Here is a 9,643-nt window from a genome sequence, read left to right as displayed (position 1 = left end):
CCGACTGCAGGGGACCTTTCCAGAGTTTGCAAAGCAGCACAGCCCAGCCTCCCCAGTCCCCAGAAGTTGCGGAAGGGGGAGGGAGGCCCCTTTCATAATAAAAGCCCTATCCACTTTTGGCCAGCAGAAGCTGCCTGGAGCTGGGGCTCTGGTGCTAGAAAGAAAAGAGTGCCCCCTCCCTGCCCTACCTCCCCGCCTCCTCCAGCAGGGTTCAGTGCCTGGGCTGGGCTCAGAGGAGCCCAATCTCGCTTTTAAGGTGTTTGGGTGCAACTCATGGGGCGGGGCCTAGAGGAGAATTCCTCACACTGGCCCTCTCCTCTGCAAAACTTCAGGAAGACCAGTTTGCAATTGGCACCTCTCCCGTTGCTTGGGCATAGTGCCCAAGGGCGGTTTGGTAGGCAAGTCCGTTAACCACTGAAGGTCATTAACAATGAGCAGAACCTCATTCAAGAGGCTGGAGCAAAGTATCAATACTGAATACTGCTCTGGCTGCAGACTGTCTCTTTGTGTCCCTGGGGCAGCTAAAGTGGGGACCTGACCAGAGGGTCTGCACTGGGCCCGTCTCTGTAGTGCAGGATCCTGCTGGCTTCTCTGGTAACAGCTGGTGGCTGCCAAGGAGGACTAGGCCTCTGAGAGATCTGCCTCTAAGAAGTCTGATACTTGGAACTCGGACTTCTTAAGGGGAGGTAGACAATGGCTGGAGGTTAGGGCAGAGTGGACAGTAGGAGAGAATCTTCAGACCAAGCTGAAAATGGCCTGCCTGGATTTAAGCTCTTGGGGTCACCACTAGATGAATGAGCCACCCTTGGGCTTCCCAAGAGTCACCTTCCCCTGACTAATTTCAGGTTGTTGCTGACAGGGGACACAGCACTGCAGGATGCTGTGCCAGAAGTAATCAGCCCCTAATGCTTTCTATACATTGCAGCATTGAACCACTGCAAAATCCTATTGGGAAGTCAAACCAGAAGCCAGTCTATAGCTTAGTCCAAGCCTACCTGCTAGAAAGTGAGAACATGGTATCCACAGGAAACAGGGCAGGGCGGGGGCCCTGCTAATTGCAGCCTAAATGTATTATAGAATTCTAGGAGGGCTGGGAAACCAGGTGCGAAAGAATAATGCAAAAAGAAGCAAAGGGACGGGGTGGCCACCCAGCGTTTGCTCAGGGGTTTGAGAGTTGAATTTGGTTTTGAATCTGCTTCTCCACATTAGATATACAAGTGTGCCATGACCCTCTACCTAAACATATGGAAACATTTTAGGAAACATTACATTGATGGTTAATTATTTTGGGTTTGTTATGTTATACGTGTTTGCCTTCATGTATGCCCATGAACAGAAGAGAAAATGAAAACAATTACTTTATATGATACTCTCATATACTTTCACAATTTGTGTGTGCATGTGTGTCATGTGTGAATATGTGTGGAGGTGGAGGTCTAACAATATGCTGGAGTCTGCTCTTTCCTTCCACCATGTGAATCCCATGTAAGCAACTCAAGTCATCTGGCTTGGCACCAACTGCTTACCTGCTGAGCCACCTCACCACCCTGATTGTGCTGTTTTTATGTTTTATTCTAATAGTCTTAGTGGTGATCTCAAGATAACCTGGCTTCACCGTTATCTACTAAAGAGTAAGTCTGAAGCCCCTGTTCTAACAACTGGAACAGGTGAGTTGAAGCGGCTGTTCCATTATTAAGGGCATTCTCTGCTCTTAGGAGGACCGGAGTAGTTTTCAAGTACCAGCACCCACATCCCAGCTGACTGCAATTCCAGCTTCAGCAGTCCCAATGCCGTTTCAGACTCTGAATCTCTCTCACTAGACAAGGTCACTGAGCTCCCGGGTTGGCTGGATCCATCCAGGCTGTTCCTAGAAAAGTTCAAGAAATGCTTTTAAACAAAGCTTGGAAGGGAATGGTGCCCTCCTGTGGCTGACTTTTCACACAAACATTCTGGGCTTTGATTTACTGTGAGTCTCCTAGCTTCTGGTCTCATAGGGGTAGAGACAGATTCAGTTCCAGACAATAAGAAGAAATGACCCCACAGTCTAAACTCTTTATCGAGATCTAATCCAGTCCTTAGAGCTCTTACATTTACAGCCAGACTGCATCCACAACCGTTCCACTGGGCATCTTACAGGAACTAACTGCACAAGTACCGCCCCATGAGGCAGTTCAGAGGGCATCTTGTCTCCACAGTCCTTGTCTCTGGCACATGGCTGCTATCCGGGGCATCAAATGCAGGAGGTACTGTTACAGCTTGGATTTTGAAAACCCCACAAGATAAACTATCCACAAGTCAATGGCCGAGTCTTAACAATCCGAGTTCTGAAGTAAAAGCAGTCTTGTGGTTTGCACATTTTTAAATTATACTTCTGAAGTGCCTGTTTCCAGTCTGCTGTGTGGGGCAGTGACACTGGTACTTCATGCAATGGTATTTTGTCCAGAAACTTAATACTGATATATCTCAAAATGTGTTTATAAAGATTCATTCACAAGTTTCTCCAATACTTAACTTTATTTAAGCTAAATAAAGTTATCCTCAATGTGGAACTGTGTACTGGAGGCCTCCTACGGCTCTGGCCCAGCCAGGCGCAACAGTTTCAGGCAAAGGAGAGAGACTTCGAGCAAGGAAAGGGATTGCCACCACCATGGCAGTGTTACAACTCTTACGACAGAAGCTCTCAGATGATGGGAGTAATTCTCACACACTTTATTCCTTTTGGATAGAATCCTTATATGCAGTTTTGGGGTTGGTCAGGGTCTAACAGTAGGTGCTTCCTATTGGTTTGGTCTGAGAGTTTGGGGTGCTGCTCCTATATGACTGATGGCCACAAACCTCTCTACAGGGACAGTTCAAGTTATCTTCCTGCCTCAACCTACCAAGTAAGCTGGGAATGAGGTATACCTTTCCTATCTCTATGTCACAACTGGAGAGGAGTCCAGATGGACCTGAAGACATGACACTGTGATTGGCAAGCAGCCAGCACTTACTCAGACAGGGGCGTCTGAAGAGCAGCACTTTACTAAAGACCCTTGTTGGGATTCTGTAAACCCCACCCCTCAGTTACCTAGCAACAGCCAGGTATACCCCACCCCTCAATTACCCAGCAGTAGCCAGTTATGCTCTGCCCCAGTGACCTCACACTATAAAAGGAGCTGCTTGACCCCTCCTCTCTCTCTTGCTCTTGTGCTCTTGCAGCCTTGCTCTCCCACTCCTACCCCTCCTCTTCCCTTTCCCTTCCCCCCCTCTCCACGTGCTCATGGCCGGCCTCTTCCTCTCTCTCTCTCTGCCTCTACCACCCTCTTAACTCTCCCATGACCTGAATAAACTCTATTCTGTACTATACCGTCGTGTGGCTGGTCCCTCAGGGAAGGGATTCTCAACATGGGCCCCTCAGAGGCATCTCCCTTGCCCCCAGGCCTCGCCGCACCTCATGAGCCATCTGCTCCCCACTCTCTTCATCCTTCCCCTAAAATTGGTGCTGAAACCCGGGACGTCATCTTTTTACAACATTGGTGCCCCGTGACTTTTCCTTTCATTGGTGCCCCGTCATCCTTTCCTTACAACCCTAGCCCAGAATTTTTTGCTACAGCCTTTTACTTATCAGTCAAGCCTAGCTCTGTTCATAAGCCATGGTATCTCAGAGCTATCTTAAGTTCTGTGAGTTCTCCTCTGCAAAATCTTAAGCCCAAAGTCTTAAGATCAATATGTGGAATTCAGTGTCAATCAATATTTATACCATCTGGTCAACAAACCTTTTCTCTGGACTCCAGTCCAAACTTCAAATGGGCTAGACATCACATTCTGTAGATCACTGCCTAAACCGCAAAGCCCATTTCTAGCCCCTCATAATCTGTCTTCATCTGCTGAGTGAGGTCTTCTTATTTCACTGTAAACTGTATGGTTTGTGAACTCTACCTTCATCAAGCTGTTTGAAAAGGACTCGAATGCCTGCATTGCACATGATAAAGAACAACTTTAATGAGCTACCAAGCATTATGTCTACAGAAATATGTGTGGCTACAGAAAGGGCTGCACTTGACAGCAGTGGCACAGCTCCGCCTCCTGGGACACCTGGGCTAGAGGAATGCCTTTACCCTGGATGTGTCTGCTCCAGCCAGATGAACATACTTCCTCAGTTCTGCAATGTACCCTAAAAAGGAGGGAAATCACAGCATCTGTAAGACACCTTAGCATATTTCAATATAAAAGTGATTTTAAAATTTTAATGTTATCACAAAAGGCAAAAATCATTTCCTTGTTTATGTGTTACTGTACAAGATAACACTGTACAGAACACACAAATGTAACTGTGCAAAGCTGGGAGAGCACAATGTGTGACTGAACATATATAACCAGTGAAATATGTCAATATTATTCTACATACCCATCTAAATAAAAGCATTTTAATATACAAAACACTGAAGACCTTGTAAGTAACTCACATCCAATTCATTAAGGTACACAAAAAGTTTAGACATGAAAGCGACAGGGACAAGTTATGGAAAGGAAGGAGGATGGTTAGTAGGGTCGTGTGAGGGGTAATGGGACATTTATTCACATATGAAAATGTCATAATGAAACATTATGAAGGATCAAATATGTTTAAAAACCTTTTCTTAAAAGGTGAAAGATAATTTAAATAGGAGCACAGTTAAGGATGTAACTCAGTCATTCAGCACTTGCCTAACATATATCTCTGCAAGGTCTTTAAAAAAACTGAAGAAAGGTGCTTCCTGTTACAGTTTACATGAAGCAATCGGTCACAAAGTGAGTCAAAGCATTTACATTTGGAGCTGCCTGATAACTGCAAGCAAGCCCTTCAGTCTGAGGACCCAAGCAGAGATCTACTGCACAGAAACCTTACCCAGAAAAGCCACATGTGCAAAGTTCTCCAGCACTGCTTTCTTGTACAGAACCTTCTGATCATGTGTCAAGCTGACCAGCTCCTGCTCCGTGAAGTACGCAGCTACATCTTCAAACATCACTGCTTCCTGAAATGACAGGTAACAGCTCTCCAGACATCAGGCAACCATGGGAAGCAACTGTGTATGGCTGATCCAAGTATAACAAGTACAGATTGGATGACTTGAACCAGATGCATTCCTCATCATCTAGCAATTTCATTCACATACATGCACACACGAAATCCCATGATAATGAGTGCCTATGTCCAACAGACAAGATTGCAGTGGAGTAGTATATAAATGGTAGAGTGCTTGCCTGGCGTCTGAGTCAGAATTAGTATTGCTATGATGAAATACCATGAGCAAAACCGAGCTGTGGGGGAAAGGATTTATTTGGCTTACATTTCCACATTGTAGTCCATCACTGAAAGAAGCCAGAACAGGAACTCAAACAGGGAAGGAACCTGAAGGCAGGAGCTGATGCAGAAGCCTTGGAGGGGGTTCTGCTTGCTGGCTTTTTTCCCCTGGTTTTCTCAGCCTGCTTTCTTGTAGAACACAAGACCACCAGCCCAGGGATAGCATCACCTACAATGGACTTGACGCTCATTAATCACTAATTAAGAAAATCAGTGTAGGCTTTGGAGGCATTTTCTTAACTGAGGTTCCTTCCTCTCAAATGACTTTAGTTTGTGTTGAGTTGACATAAAATTGTACAGCACATCTAGTATCACAAAGCCCTTCACTCAATGCCCAGTTCAGGGAGGTGTTGGGAAGATATCACTGGCTGGAAAAATGGTCCCGTGAGTAAAGCAATGGTTTCACAAGCACGAACACATGAATTTCGAGCCCTATCACCCACATAGAAGCTGGGTATGGGAGCAGATATCTGCACCCCCAGTAATGAGAGAGGAGCAATCCCCGTTGCTTTGGAAAGGGCACAAAGTAGAACATTTTAAAGTGTTAATATAAGTGACAGTCATATGAATTTCAAAAAAGTGAGTTATGCAGTTAAAACGTGTGTCAGTGAGATAATTCTAAAGTAAAGAATATATTAATGTAAATGCACATATAGACACATGCTTGTATGAATATGTTTATATATACATACATATGTGCATATCTGTATACATGTACATATATAGCATTGAAAACTCACACACACACAGATGTGTACAGAAACAAACACAATCCAGCTCACCTGAGGCTCTGCTTTTATGGAAATATCTTCCATCATCAAATCTTTCAGTTCTGTACCAAATACAGGCTTTAAAAAAAAACTTCAGAACCTGAAGGTAAGCAGAAAATATTGGTTGATAATAACTCTACTTGTCTTCTCTAGCATACAACCTGTTTTGAAGGTCCTATGAAGTATTATTCATCAGTTACTTCCTTATTGTTAGCAATCCTAGTCTGAGCAAAAGTGAGACAGCAGGCACAATGGAGGATGCACAGTGGGAGAACAGGACCATCCAGGAAGTGTGTGATGATCATCTGTACTGTTAAAACTATAATTTCAGTGATCCAGAGACAACACCAAGGATGGATGATGAGGAAGGGGAAACAGTGAGTAGGACGCTATGAACCGTGGAACTGGCATTCTACAGGTAAGATCCGTAGAGCTCAGATACAAGAGGAATGAGTGTATACATAAAATCCACTGAATACTGACAGACCTAAGAATTAGACTATCCCTATGGTACTTGAAAATATCTACTATCTTTCTAGTAATGCAAGTCAAACAATTTAAAGGTGGTTTATTAGGAATATTTTTACATTTTCTTAATATAGATTGCCTGTGATATATTTAATTTTATAACAGCAAGCAGTGAGAAGGAAAACACTATCATGTTAAAGAAATCCATGAAGTTTCTCAACATGATTTCAAATATTCTAGTATAGGGAAGCAAAGCAGTTTTGTTTCTTAATTATAATTTCTGCTCTGGGTAAGCGCATCCTTTAATGATTAGAAAATAAGCCTGCTGTTGTTCAAAGGAGTGGGTGGGCAAGATTCATGCTTGAAGATTAATACCTAAGATGTGAACCTGCCTGTGGCAGAAATCTAACACATAAAAATATGAAGACAATAATGGAGGGTACAAGGAGCTAAGTCAAGACATTTTGCATATAAACATTGAAACCTGTTATACCCAGCGCACATTAGGTGCTTTATTAAAAACACCAGTTTGGGAATTAACATTAATACACTCTAACTTAAATTTCAGGGCTCTACACAAGAACTGTGCATTCCCATCTTGGTGGTGGAACTTGAACATTACAAGACTCTCAATGTTTTGGCTGCTCTACATTTCAGTTGGATGTAGCTCACAATAGGCAAATTATTTACCACGGACTGAGTAAAGGGAAGAAAGTTGTCCAAAGACTGATGAGCAGCACTAGGGAAGTAATGGAAGATAGCCTGACAAAAGGAAACGCCATGTTCTCCCCTGGCTTTCTCCACTGGCTTGGTCCTGCGCTTCAGGTCGGCCTGCTCCTTAAGGCCCACCGTGCTATTTTCCTGCACAGTCTAGGCCCCCAGCGGGCTCTTCCCGCCCCGGCGTCGAGCCCTCAGCCCATCTTCCCGCCCCGGCGTCGAGCCCTCAGCGCCCCTCTCTCCAGCACCCAGGCAGCCTAGCCCAGGCCCTGCAAGGACCACCTTCCCTCCCCCAGGTCCACCTCACACTCACCTACTGAGGGATTCAAATGGCCTCTCCCCAGCCACGCCCCCGGGATTTAAAGGTCGCTGGCCGGAAATACGTCATCACACCGACCGGCCAACCCCCCTGTGAGTCTCGCTAGGCATCTTGGAGGACCCCCATAAATCTTGACTGTGCTGTCCTTCGGCCGAGGCAAGCCTTAGGCAGGGGTGTGTGCTCTGGCGAGAGTTGGGGAACCTGGGTCAGGTTTCTTGACAAAGCGACCTCCTCAGAGAGGAGGCAGGAGCAAGAAGAGAAGTCGTTTATTGCACTGGGCACAGACGCGCCCAAGTGATAGGAGCAGGAGGGCCGACTCCCTCTTGCTCCTAACCATTTCCCTGCCCTGCTTGGCTCACCCGTACAAGGCTGCTTTTCTCCATCCGGGACTTAAGTTCCTAAGCAGCTCCTCAAAGCTGGCCTGCCCCTCCTTCCTGCCCCATCCTACAAGATGCCCCACAGGAGCTGTCAAAAAACGGTGCCTTGTGTTAAAATGGCGGCAACAGCACACAGGTGGCACATTTCCTTTCCCGCCTCAGCAGGAGCTGTCCGGATGGAGCTGTGTAGTCCGTAAGTAGCACTCGGCAAAACGCATCAAAGGGGCAGCCAGCCCCTCCTTCCTGCCCGAGCCTATAGCCAGTAAGATGGCCTCCTTGGTCCTCAGCTTTTACAGGAGCTACCCACCATGACCCATCCCCTTCCCTGCCTCCCCGGGAGCTGTCTCTGAAGAGCTGTTTCACAGGAAGCATCACCTCCTCTCCAGCCTCCCCAGCAGCTCCAAGAGCCAAAGCCACCTGAATCTGGGAAGGACTTCCCATCCTAACCATGGGCCCAATGCAGGGGAAAGGAGGTGGAAAAAAAAAAAAAAAAAAAAAAAAAAAGCCACCAATTGCTAAACAGGAAAAAAAAAAAAATCCCTAAGCAGGAAAAACCACTACACTAATCCCTGCACTCCCCAAGCTCAGGACTTGGAATCTCACCAATCCTAACCAAGCTCTGCCCTGAAACGCTCCATCTCCTAAGAAATCCTATATAAGCCCTGACCTTTGTCCAATTCCCTGCAGTCTGCTTCAGGGAGTAGAGGGCATCCGTGTCTAGATTCCTCCCTCCTCTCCCTGGGACCTCCAAATCTCTTTCATGAGATTTTCTACCTGTGGTGACTCTCATCAGAAAAAGCCAAGAAGTAACGAAGAGATGGGAAGGAGTGAGAACGTGGAGTAGGACTGAGGCTACTGAGCTCAGCTGGGGATACTTTCCCCTGGGAGCTACAACGCCTCTTCAGCAGAGGCTTCCTCTCAGAGCTGTGTGGTTCCTGGGCTCCTCTATCTCAGTATTCCCTTCCATTGGGATACCTTCCCCGCCCCCTCAGAGCTGTATGGTTCCTGGGCTTCCAACTCACAGGGTACCCTTCCATCTTGGCAGAAACACAGGGACCTATAGGAGGAATCAGAGGTTGCGGATGGTCTGAATGTGGCTGGGTTCATTTAGAAAGTATGAATGCTTTCCAAGAAACGTTGAGGGCTGGTGTACAAGGGTGAACTAAGTGATCTTATTATACCTTGGTACAGGTATTTCCTCAATTTCCTGGAATTTCCTCAATTCTTATCTCCAAAAGCTTTCCAAGACTGTTTCTGAAATCCCCAAAGGAATAGCTGACATTATCACAGCCATCCAGAACCAGAGAGTACCTCTGCAAGTGCCATTCTTAGAAATTACAGAGCCCTGGACCTTCTTACGACTGAGAAAGAGGGTACCCATTCCTTCCTCCAGCAGGAGTGTGACTTGTAGAATGATGTCATTATACAACAAAGTGGGTCTAGAGAAGGAAGGGTAGGTGGGGGAAAAGTCTAGAAAGGAGAGAGGAGAAGGAGGAGAAGGGGGAGATTCAAGAGGAGGCAACATGGAAGCAGATGTGGATGTTTCTCTTGGTGCGTCTGTATATGGATAAGGTTGCTATGAATATTTTATAGAGGGTGGAATTGTACAGAATCATTGGACTTATCTAAGTGGGCAAATTATATTGTACCAATTGGGTCAGAGTATTTT

General features: G+C 45.9%; 1 long non-coding RNA gene across 1 annotated transcript; it reads right to left on the bottom strand.

The window, feature by feature from the left end:
* Positions 1–3,962: 3,962 nt before the first annotated feature.
* On the bottom strand, positions 3,963–7,635 carry LOC308434124. Its single transcript, XR_013975466.1, has 4 exons — positions 7,592–7,635; positions 6,106–6,193; positions 4,868–4,994; positions 3,963–4,153 (listed from the first exon to the last, which is right to left on the bottom strand). It is a non-coding gene; the product is annotated as an uncharacterized lncRNA (long non-coding RNA).
* Between the last annotated feature and the right edge of the window lie 2,008 nt (positions 7,636–9,643).

Source organism: Micromys minutus (assembly GCF_963924665.1).
Source record: "Micromys minutus genome assembly, chromosome: 21".
NCBI lineage: Eukaryota > Metazoa > Chordata > Mammalia > Rodentia > Muridae > Micromys > Micromys minutus.
The sequence above is the reverse complement of the archived record's forward strand: the minus strand, read 5'-3'. Positions and strand labels throughout refer to the sequence as shown.